Source organism: Taeniopygia guttata, chromosome 5, assembly GCF_048771995.1.
Source record: "Taeniopygia guttata chromosome 5, bTaeGut7.mat, whole genome shotgun sequence".
Taxonomy (NCBI): Eukaryota; Metazoa; Chordata; class Aves; order Passeriformes; family Estrildidae; genus Taeniopygia; species Taeniopygia guttata.
The window spans coordinates 53913228-53925733 of NC_133030.1; the positions used below are offsets into that span (position 1 = coordinate 53913228).

The 12506-nt window shown below is 35.4% G+C and overlaps 1 protein-coding gene and 1 long non-coding RNA gene across 4 annotated transcripts in view; one reads left to right on the plus strand and one right to left on the minus strand.

The window, feature by feature from the left end:
- Positions 1 to 12506, plus strand: part of PPP2R5C (protein phosphatase 2 regulatory subunit B'gamma) — a 204795-nt gene that overhangs the window by 100897 nt on the left and 91392 nt on the right. The gene's annotated exons all lie outside the window — the stretch shown is intronic.
- Positions 1 to 12506, minus strand: part of LOC140684341 (uncharacterized) — a 39394-nt gene that overhangs the window by 10865 nt on the left and 16023 nt on the right. The window contains exon 2 of one of the 3 annotated variants that reach the window (XR_012056537.1): positions 4109 to 4215. The exons of the other annotated variants lie outside the window; for them this stretch is intronic. This is a non-coding gene — a long non-coding RNA (uncharacterized lncRNA). The remainder of the gene's footprint in view (positions 1 to 4108; positions 4216 to 12506) is intronic. 3 annotated transcript variants of the gene reach the window in all.

Consider the following 12506-nt stretch of genomic DNA (forward strand, 5'->3'; position numbering starts at 1 on the left):
AGTGGGGGAGGTAGGAAACTGGCCTAGGGTAACCTCTAGTTCAACCTAGGACAATCATTGTCAAGTTCTTAAAATGGATCATGGATGCATAAAATCAATAAAGGCAGCATAATACATAAGGTCAAATCCTATAAAAATATAATTCCTTTATATTATCACAATGAGGGGTGGTCTAAAGAAGACTCATTCTGGATAATTCTTTGAAAATAGCAGTTAAATATGCACCAGGATTCAAAAAGGCACACAATACAAACTACTAGGAAAGAAACAGAAATAATTCTAAAACAAACCATAAAACTACCATGTTCCCAACATCTATAAAGCATGCAGTTTTGACATTCTACCTCAGAAAAAAAGATCCTATAAAGCAATAGTTTTAACTTCTACAGTATTATAGTGTCCATAAAACTATAGAAACAGAATCAAAGACAAATAAAGGTATGGAACAGCTTCACATGGCTGCTCAGGGCAGATGGATGCTTTTTCACTGGGTAATAAACTGGCTGGCTTAGCCCAGAGGATGGTGGTGACTGGAATTACATCCAGCTGGTGAGCAGCCACCCAGGGGTCAGCCTTGGGCCAGTCCTGTTTAATGTCTTCATCAACGATCTGATGAGGGGATCAGGGGCACCCTCAGTCAGTTTGTTGATGCACCAAGCATGATCTGCTGGCAGGAAGGCTCTGCAGGAGGATCTGGACAGGCTGGATCAATGGGCCAAAGCCAATGGTGTGAGGGTCAACAAGGCCAAGTGCCAGCTCCTGCCCTGGGGTCACAGCAACCCCTGCAGTGCTACAGGCTGGGGACAGAGTGGCTGGAAAGCTGTCCAGCAGAAAAGGACCTGGTCAACAGCAGCTGAACATGAGCCACTGTGAGCCCAGGAGGCCAAGAAGGCCAGTGGCATCCTGGCGTGTGTCAGCAAGAGTGTGGCCAGCAGGACCAGGGCAGGGATCACTGGTGAGGCCACACCTCGAATGCTGTGTCCAGTTTTGGGCCCCTCAGTTCAGGAAGACCACTGAGGGGCTGGAGTGCGCCCAGAGAAGGGCAATGGAGCTGGTGAGGGGTCTGGAGCCCAAGTCCTGTGAAGAGCAGCTGAGGGATGTGGGGGTGTTTAGCCTGGAAAGGAAGAGGCTCAGGGGAGACCTTATTGCTCTCTACAGCTACCCAAAATAAGGTTGTAGTGAGTTGCAGGTCACTCTCTTCTCCCAGGCAACATATAAAAGGACAAGAGGGAATGGCTTCAAGTTGTGCCAGGGGATGTTTACATTGGATATTCTGGAAAAGTTTCTTCTTTTGACAGAAAGGATGGTCAAGCATGGGAACAGACTGTGCAGGGAAGTGGTGAAATCATTATCCCTGGAAGTGTACTAAACATGGCTTAGTGGTAGAGCTGGCTTGGACTTGGTGACCTCAGTAGTGTTTTCCAACCTTAACAATTCTCTGTTTCTACTAAAAGAAAAACAAAACACAGCAAGATGCTTCACTTAAAAAAAATTAGAAGATTGAAAGCAAAAGATGACTAATATTAATGTTGGGTTAACTAAAGTCATTAATGCAATTAAAGAGGCTAACAGAGAAGAATAATCTGGTTTTTGTTGCTCTGCAAATAATCAGGCTCACCAACAGTATTATCACATAACAAGTGAGAAGAAATATTAAGCTATACTGACCTTTAGTCTCATTTCATGTAACTGATCTGATATTCTATATTACATTTAGTAAATGGAGTCAAGAACGTATATGTAAATATTCATATAAAAATAATATCAATAGAGCTGATGCTACAATTATTATTATTTTATATACCTTTATTTTTATGGAAAGAGTTACTTAAAGTTGAATCAGATTAGCAGTTAGAGTTCAGGAAAATGCCAGCCACAGTAGTTTCCTGTACATTTTTACACCTTCTTTTGAAAGCACAAATGTATCAGCAATTTTCAGAGACAGGATACAGGACCAGATGGAATTCTTATATTCAGATGAACATAAAGTACAAGCCTTTAAAGTTCTGATTTTTCACAATTCCTGAATAATGTTCATCTAATGGAGCTACATATTATTCCGGGCAATATATTTATAAGGTCATGTGTATTGCTCTGTATTGTTACTATTTCTCTAGCCCCCTATACCCCAGGACTACTTCTTTTAAAATATATTTCTTGTCATGTCCCACAGCCCAAGCATACCCATGTTGTACTTTTTCTTTTAGATTCCAATATGACTTAGGCACACTGAGTAAACAGACTTAATAAGCTGAACTCAATCGTGACTTCTCCACTTACATTTTTTGGCAGAAAATGCCTTTCTGAGTTTCTATTTCAGTAAGATTCACTTAATACATCCAAAGCTGTGTAGGCTTTGATCCACAATTACAAAGTTAATATATATGGAGAAAGAATAATGCTGGGAAAATGCTCTCTTGGCAAATAGAAGCTAGAGCAAATTAATCCCACAAATTTCCCACCTTTAATGAGTTCAAACCTTGCCATCATTAATAATACTGAAATAGTTATTAACATTTGTATAAATATAATGAGAAAAGGTCTTTGGACCTGCCAGCAGGATCGAAAGCTATTGGAACTTTTATCACATGAGCAAGATCAAAACCAAAGCAGCTATACTTGCTTTTTTTCTTTTGCTTTAAGTAACTCCATAGCCCAGGCATCTGACTATCGTCTTGACTTAAAGTCCTTGGCTATAACCCAAAGACAGGTTCAAATAAGGTTCTTGGATTCCACACACATGCACATACACACGTTCTTTGAATCCACTCTCCTTGCATGCAGGAGTCAACAGGAGTTAAGGGCAGCACTTCAAAGTGTGTCCAGCACTTTGCAGGATGTGGCCCTTTATCCTAATTTGACCCCTTGTTCTTGCTTAGTTCTGTTTTTACCAGTTCTACTAATAATATTTCTCTGCAACAACAACTATCCAAACCCCACTGATGCCTACTGCCACCTTTCCTTAAAGTCCTATCCAGCGCCTATCCCCAAGTTACTATAGTAGTTTCTATATTCTATATCATTGATTTTAGAAACTAAGATAATTCTGAAAACCAAGACAATAAAATTCTCTAGTAAATACATAATTTTTCCCTGAGGTATTGTTCTATTGTAGTCTGCGAAGAGATGTCTAATTATTTTTTAAATTATCAGGACTGAATTCTCATTGTTCATGATCCTAAAATGTGTATTAGAGTTTATCTTGTCATCCAGTTACTCTAATTTTATTCAGATTGGTAATCTGTCTAAACTGAAAACTTTCTGCCTGTATCTTTAGGTTCTCATTCAACACAAATGACAGCATTACATTAGTGGGAAAGTGGAATGATATACATCTAGAGCTTGTTCTGACAGTGACTTAAGATGCATGTGTGTATCCAGGACCTCACAAACACCATAGCAGAATTCAGTAGTTTATACACAGCAGTTTTACAAAATTAGTGGTGATGAGTGCATTAAAAAGTCATGAGTCTTCTGGACTTTGTTTGTGGATCATCAAATGAACTACCAAAATTTCCTACAAATCAACCATCAGTGCCCAAAGGTGGCATTTTTAAGTACATATTTAGATACTGACACAAAAGTGACTTGAGCTTTTGGGAAGATAGTCAGCAATTTGACTGTTTGTGAGCCTAAAAAGCTGTGAAGGAATCATATTTTAGCACCTAAGCTTGCAATTATGAGTTCAAATGTTTTGGACTTTATTCTAAGAGGTCATACTGCATTTAACTATGTAGACATTTAGCTTATCAATTCCTTAAAATTTCTGTTATTAAAGTAATTTCCCACAAATTTTAGAAGAGACAGGACAGAAGTTTATCCAAATGGAATCTGAACTGTGGAAACAGCAGTGCAGAAGGATTTTTCATTATTGGCTTTTTAACAAGAACGTTCTTAATTTCAAGAAGTTAGGTAAAAGGAAGAAAAAGTTGTCCTCCATTTGAAAGATATTCATTTTTTTAAATTTTTGAATTGTTTGCTGTTTACATAAGAATAATCACTTTGAGTTTTGTTTCCAAGTAAATTAAATATGAATTGAGTTTTTATCTTTCCACAAGTCCATTAGTAGCTGTGGAAAGAAAGCAGACAGCAAGACAGGGAATACAACCTTACTGTAGTATTTGACAGTCAGGTTAACACATCCCAACTTCTTTAACAGATCTTCTTTTTAGTGTTTAACCATCACACCTCTTTTCCAGGCCTCTCTCTGTTCATCTGCAAGAGATATAATATTATTATCAGAGCAATCACATATTTACTATATTATTATTTTTAAGTGCTTTCACATTCTAAGATTATTGGCACTAAATAAAAAAAAAATTGCTGCATACAGCTTGCAGAGTCCTTATTTAACAAGTCTCATGAGATAGCTTATTAGGAAATAAATTCTCAGTGAGAAAATGAGCACATTGCCCAAATATTAATGTATAAATTCAACATTTTAAGAACTCCATTCATAGAATCATCTCTTTTTTGGAAATATTGGCACTAGAAATTGCTTAGCAGCAGTCCCTACTATTGTTATTTGCACTATAAACCATATCTACTGCATTATTAGTAGTAATGCATTAGTAAATCAGGATGTATTTTTATATTAGGAAGATACAGTAGGTGACTCTGGTATATTGGTCAGAAAAACTACAATGTAAATATCAAGTTATACATTACAGATGTTGGATGATGATACAATATAACATTATATCACAATAAATACAGCCCAGAAAATGAACTAAAATAAAAAGATGGGTGGCAATACCCTGTAGAAACACTACTTTCCCAAAGTCTGTCTTATACACTACAATGATTTTCTGTTTTTAAGTACAATTTAAGAGGCAGAATTCTACAATCTGTTTTAAAATACTTAAAAGAAATATACAATGCTCACTAAAGAGTTTTGGAGCCACCAATACCTTTGGAGGCAAATAGTAAAGCTGACTGGTCTAATAGTTGTTTTCAATCAAAATGTATTGCTCTTATCCCATGTAAGAGCTGCAGTTTAACATATGCCACAGCTCACTCCTTCAAATGAATCAGAGGTAGAAATCCTAAAAAATGTTGACCACTGCCTTCTCAAATTTGATATTTCTGCACTGTTGCTGATCTCAAAACAGGCAATTGATTCACCTGATTCAAACATACTTTTTAATCTATACTGTGTAAAATAATTATTGGTATCTGTCCCTGGTTTTGTAGCATTTAACTGTAATCAATTTCCAAACTAAAGACTATTTTCATACTCAAACACACACACAAAAATTAGGCCAAAATAACGACAAGAAAATAAAAATACTTCAATCTGGAACACACACCATAATGTTACATAAGCCATAGGCACACATATCCAAAATGTACAAGGATATGAGGTCTCTCAATTTTAATAGTAAATATTCTTTAATTAATTGTTTACCTCATCCTTGATATCACTCAGATTTCAGAATCTTTCTTTTGATATGAAATCAATTTTGGTTTTTCACTGAAATCAGTAAGGAAGTCAAGGAACAAAGAGGCAATTCAGGGAAAAACCCTACCTCATGCCAATTTACCATAATATTAAACATAGTAAAGCAAATTAAGAAAAAAAATTAAGCAGTCAAATAAGTACTAAGAGAAGTTCAAATATGAACATTCAAGAAAAATTGAAGTTGTAACACACTCTAAAAAGTACCTGATTCTTCTATTGCAGACTGTTTCTATGTACTTAAAATTCACAATTAAAAAAAAAATGAATGAAAGGGTAAATATAGTACAGTAAGGAAAACATCTTGGGCTCCTCATCCAGGTGTTTTTCTTCTGCTGATAAAATTGGAAGGGACACAGATTCCATTAAACACTTCCTTAGATATATAATAATAACTGTATAAGTCAGTTACTCTAAGACACCTCTGGGGGCACATTTTTGCAATCCATTCAATATAATCAACTCCTAGTCTCAGCTAGTGACTTAACAACTTTTAAGGTCCCTTCCCTACCAAACCATTCTATGATTCTATGAACTAAGAAGCAAGAACAGAACATGAGCAAAACAATTCCAGCCTCATATGGTTCATAAGTAAGGTGGAAAATTTGCCTGGTTCTCTTTCTGTAATGCTGCAAGGGCTGATGTAAAACTGAATATGAAAGTTCTAGGGTTCTCCCTGCTGGTCCTTTGCCAAAAAATTCAGCCCATTATCATGTGTATTTTGAATCATCCTTTAGCAGTTTTATCATATAATTCTTACAGAGGCAGTGCTCACATATAGATCTGGTAATTTACTGTAATGGAGCTCAGAAACACAAAATCGTGCCTTGGTCCCCACCCAGGCATCCCCTACTATAAAATATAATCTATTCAAAATTCTGATGTTTTTTGTGCAACTTTTATGTATTAGAAAATAACAATAAAGTATGCAGCTCCTTTTAGCACCAGGAGTAATCTTCTACAAATCTCAATTCTTTTTTAGAATGATTTGATAAATCTGTTAATGCCAGTGAGAATTCTGGTTGTGAAAGAACAGCCACATCAGGGACTAGTCAGGAATACAGAAAAAGCAAAGTACTGTGACTAATATTGTTAATGCCTCTTTACACAAGATTACAGAGTCACATTCTCAAATCCTGAGGGGAATTTGGCTTAGTCGTTCACCCTCTCTGATACTTTTAAAGAACAGAATGTAAGGTTCTAAAAATATTTTTTTGGCAAGAAAATAATCTGTGACACTCTTAGGGGTAAAATAATTTCACAGTAGGTGGGTGCAGGCACAGGAAACAGTTTGGAAGGTAATGAAGAAATTGCAGTTTGTTGTGATTAACAGACAAAATATTATTAGGAGTCATGTTCTCCATGCCTTAAAAGAAATGTGATTAATTACAAACTTTTTGCATGAAGTCTCTCAAAGTATCCACTTCATGTTTTTCCTTTGAGTAGTAAATGACTTTGAAAAGTGGTATTATAAACAACAGACATGTAATGAAAGAATGGTTAGAATGTAGGGTCCCATGGAATTTTTTTAACTGTCATACAATATATCAGAAGCCATGAGTTTGTTTTATTAGCTAAACAAGAAAAAAAAAACCCATACAGCATGTAAGATTAGTATTTAGTTAGGTGTCTTTAAAAGTACTATTTTACTTATGTTGCTAATTCCTCTATTCATAAGTTTGTGCTCTCAAACTATAAAGGAGCATGTGGAATTTAATGATTGATTTTTAAAAATAATATCAATGAAGAATGGGTATTCCTGAAATAATAAGGAAGTGACATAATTACTCAGAAAAAATTAAGAGTTCACATGATTTTAGATTATTATATCAGCACGACAGCACTACTTGTTTTAGGCAAAATGCTTCTTATTCTTAAAGCACTTAGTCCTCTCCTACTCTGTTACCAGCAATTTTTGTAGCACTGTTTCCCAGGGGAGACCTCCTGAAATACAGAAATAGGCACTCCCTGGAAAAGCTTTGTGACTCCTCTGTCTGGTAGCACTTTTGTTGCACAATATTTTCACCAAAACATTTAGAACTCTTGCTTAATTTAGAAATTTGTTTTTATTTCATATCAGTTTCATTTGTTAACTTATTCAAATATAGAAATATTATCTCCCATCACAAACCAATATATTGATGACTTTAGTACTATATTCTTCATAAATTCCTGCACTCAGCAACTTCTCTTTCAGAGAAAGGCAGCAAAAAATATGCACCTAGAAATTGTGCCATTTTCGAGCTGAAGAAACAACTCCCCTCTCATATCAAAAGGTCATCAGTTTAAAATATAAGTAGTTAAATTTAATAGCAAATTGCTCCCAGAGCCAGATAATGAATGATTTTCACAATGGTGAGTACTTATTCTCTTATTCTTATAGTCCCAATAAACAGGACAACTAATTTTTTAAGTGGCTATATTCTGGCCTTCTGTTCTACTTGATAACAAATTAGTAGTTTTGTTATTTGATACTACTCTCAATATTTAATATTATTAAAGAATGAAAAGGACATAGCTTCTTTTTCAACATCCCCAGTCAACTTCTCTTTTCTTCATATAAGATTTAAAATCTCTGTGAATATGAACCTGCCTGTAGCCTAGGTCTCCACTGAATCCCAGGAGGAGCAATGCCTTTCACAAGCCAGATTCTGATTTATACCCTGTCTAGAGATATTTGTTTGAAAGTCTACAAAGCGAAAAAATAATGCAGTATTTTTTCTTCACAAATTCCACAAAGCTGTATATTGAAAAAAACAATTTAATTTTCAAAAACTATAGCTCACAAATTGATACAAAAAAATATACCACCATGTAAAGTATTTAGTAGCAAAATAGCTTTTCTTACTAAACATATTATTTTTTTCTGACTTCACATTATGGAAAATCACAAGGCTCTTTTATTCTAGAAAGATTATGCAGTTGGTGCAGAACCTGACTGGAAAAAGTATTCTGCTCTCTGTAGTTCTATAGTATAAAAACTACTTTACAGCTACACTTCATTATACTTTAGGCTTTTATGCAGCCTATTCAAATCAAATAAATTCTCAGCACATGCTTATATGATCTGTCAATTCAATTTATATTAAAAAGTAATTCTTAATACTTTCCAGATATTTAGCTTGGGCAGCAATACACTCGTCAAATCTAAATTACAGCAACTGAAATCAATGGAGACAGATTTTCAGATTTGCTGTCATAGCTCTGACACATACAGTTAGTCTGCTTTCTCTGACTTGAGATCTCAGGGCCCTTGGTTTAAGACCGATTTCTTCCAGATGTATGGGAGAGTGACAGTGGAGAGAAAGAGAAGGTATACTTCACACTGGTGCAATTGAAATTGCAGTGAAAAACCCAATCTGCAAATCAAAGTCAATTCCTTCAAAGTATTTACTTATCCTCTCCTCTGTCACACACTGTATTATTCTTTCTTATGTTTTTAGTCAAACTCCAGAAAAACGGAGACTTCGCCAGCACAATTTCTTAAACATCGGACTCTGTGCTGTCCTATTCAAGGCAAGACAGTAACCCTATCCACTGGAGAAAACCTGCCCTACTGGATTGCATTCAGTGAAGCCATCTGTAAAGTGACCCATTTGCCATATGAAAGATCTAATATTCTAAGCACTGTATACATCATTACACCAGGAGAGGAGGGGCTGTTCCACATGGTTATTAGTGGAAACAGAGTACAACTGGGCTAGACTGCCAGTTCACGTTCTCCACATCGTTGGTGTACAACTATTACCTGCACATGACATTGTAGCTCTTCATTGACCTGTGAGAAATACATCTGATGTTTTATTTCCTGTATTTCTTCACAGATTTCTTACAGAAGTGAGCACTCTGCCATTATTGTACTGTTTTTGTGCAAATCAGCAAGCAGCACGAATTTCAAAGGAGCAGATAAAATGAACCATGTTATAGGTCAACAGAGAAGGATATTATCCAAGGAGCTTTTGCTATTCTTCCTGTGTTGTCTGCCCTGCTAATTCATTTCTGCAGAGCTAGCAATCAAGCTCCATTTGAAAACAGGATATTGGATAAGAAAGTCTGTGTTTATTACAGAGCTCTACTACTGCCCATTCTATACTTCAATGAAACACTGAGAAAACTCAGCACTGGAATACAAAACAATAAACCATGAGACTTCATAGCCAAATATAATGTTTCCAAGTGTTTCAGAATAATTCTTAAATTCCTGCATTTGTATTTAAGTTGAGATTCTTGCAATTATGAACATGTGACATGGCAAATTATAATTAACATTTGGTTTTATTGTACTTCTTATTACATGAATAGTACTTTTTCAGAAGAATACTTTAAAAGGGCAAAAACATACATAGAAGACAACATTTAAAAAAAAGTGGTCATCAACTATGTGCAATTTTCAGTAACATAATATTGAATTAATCTGGTTTTAGCCAACAGGAACATTAAAACACATTATAACCCATATAATACTAAAACTTCATTTTCTTATGCCCTTAAGTTATTAGTTCTGGATACACAGAATCAAGAAATACAGAATTCAAGAGAGTTAGGCAAGCGGAAATAGAAACAGGAGACAGATTCACCTGGTGGTACAGACCTATTGAAGAGAATGTGGAACTTCAGTAAATTTTGTTTGCTCTTTCTACATCACAGGCTTATTTTTACACAGCTCAAGAGATGAAGAGCATTATTTTAGTCCGCTATGATGTAGGACCTGTCTTCATATAAACAGATCACAGCCTGTCACAAACACACAGTTTCCTTTTACAGATCCTCTACAGCCTTTCCCCCAGGTTATCTGTGTATTATTTCTTCCTGACATAACTCTTAATTTCTTTATTTGTCTGCAGAATACACATAGCAGAGGCAGAAATTCTGTGACTTCTCTATATTTCACATAGACAATGCTCAACATTCAGAGAAGACCTAGAGGAAAAAAGAACAAGTCAATCTTCACTGGCGATTCAAACATTGCCCAAAAAATTGCTGGTTGGTGCTTTCTGTCTTTGCCAATCTGCAGTGTAAACTTCTCACTGAATTTCTGGGGACTGGATATGGTTAAGTCATGAAACACAGCATTATGCTCTGACATACAATATTTTGTCACTACCACTGTGAACTGGAATTAAACTCATGAGTCAGAAGCAAGAGGATCCATAACTCAATGTAAGCCCCTGAGTAAGACCTTTCAAGTGTTCTAACACCTCAACTCTCAGCATGGTGTTTTTAAAATAACAGCCTTCACTGCATAGTTACATCTGACCCTCAGTGGTGCACCACTTACAGCACTAACAGTTCTTATTGACATGTTAAAAATAGTTGTTGCCTCTTTCAAGAGAATTGTTTCTTGACTAGTTATTGTTCTATAGCTACAATTATGTTGACACAAATTTGATGTTTTCATATTGCAGTTTACCACTGCAGTTTATATTACTATAGCAAACACCGCTCAAGAGGATTGTGGAACAAAGGCAACAAGACAATGACTTCTGTCTGTGCACATGAGCTGTCCAAATCAAGTATTTCATTTGGTCCAAGTACAAACCTCAGTGGAAAAAAAAGGCACTGTAAAAATTTTGCAATATAACTTGAATGTTAGAGAAAAGAATACTACATTTTTATGTTCTTATTTTTGCTTTTTTTTTTTAAGAATAATTCACATGGAAATTAAGAAGGTATTTATTGTACAGAACTGAAAAGCAGCTTGACATGGCAGAAACAAGTAGGAACATTTGTGAATTTGAAAAATAATTTATAGAAAACAAGTAAGTCATATGAATTATCTCATATACATCAATGTCAGTAGAAGCCCTTTAGTATCCAGTGCTTATATTTTATGGAGCATTAAATGGTAACAGTTAAAAAGTATAATGCCACCTCCTAAAACATGTCTGCTAAATCTGGGTATGGAGAAGAAAAATGGAAGCATTGTTGAGCCAGTATGTGGTCCTGTCGCTGGACCTGATACACAAGTGAGCTGGCTGTGTGTCAAATGGTCTTCAAATGTAAAATCAGAGTAGTGGAAACATCAACATGTTCTTTCCAATCTGTTCTGCTTCTCACTTGCTTCTCTCTTTCCTGCTTTCACTTGGTCTTGGATCTATGTGGGGTATGCATGAATCATGAAGCATCAAAACCTTGTTATTTCCAAAATACATTATGAAATATTTAGATAAGATTTCTGCAAAATGTGTCAGAATTGCTAAAAAAACAAAAAAACAAGCCTTATCAACACAAACCCACTCAGAAAAAAAAAACACACCAACCAAAATCCCACAAAAAAGATGACCTAGGATTTTTAGCATAGATAAATTTCCAAACTTCCAGAGGAGGAACATTTTTAGAGCATGAGCGAGAAATAATTTAATTTTTTGTACTATCTATATTCACAGTAAGCAAATAACACTTTCAATCTAGACCAGACCTTTTAGTGAGTAAGTTTTAAAAACTGATGCATTGAAATCTCAGAGTTTGTTCTCTTACACCAAATTTTTCCTTTCCTTATTTTTCCTTAAGCCATACGCTATATTTTTGAAATTACAAACAACAAAAAAAAGAAATTAAGAATATTTTGTGTGCTTGTGGATAACAATATCTAGAGACACTCTCACCATGAGAGTTAGATTTCAACAGCAGTATTCAAGAGGAGACTAAAAACCAGCTGTGGTCAACCATGTTAAACACCATTACCTATGAAAAAATGACCATTGCAGAATACAATTACATAAGTCCAATAGTCTGGAAAATCACAAGAAATCATATAAATATAAATAAATCTAAATCTAAATATAAATATATTCTGATAAAATATGTGTAGTGCTGCTGATGCTGGTGGTTGGAGCACATATTATCATCAAATTGTATTCATCATCCTTGTTGTGCTATGCAAATCAAACCTCTGAATTGATGAATTATAACGATGACAGCCCATCTTTTCAGCACACACAAACCAGTCCCCGCTGCTGTAGCCGGAGCCTTGTGTTAACGCATTCTGCCACTAGAGGATAGTGTTGCCATATGACTATGCACACACATCACGTGCAATGAGTACATG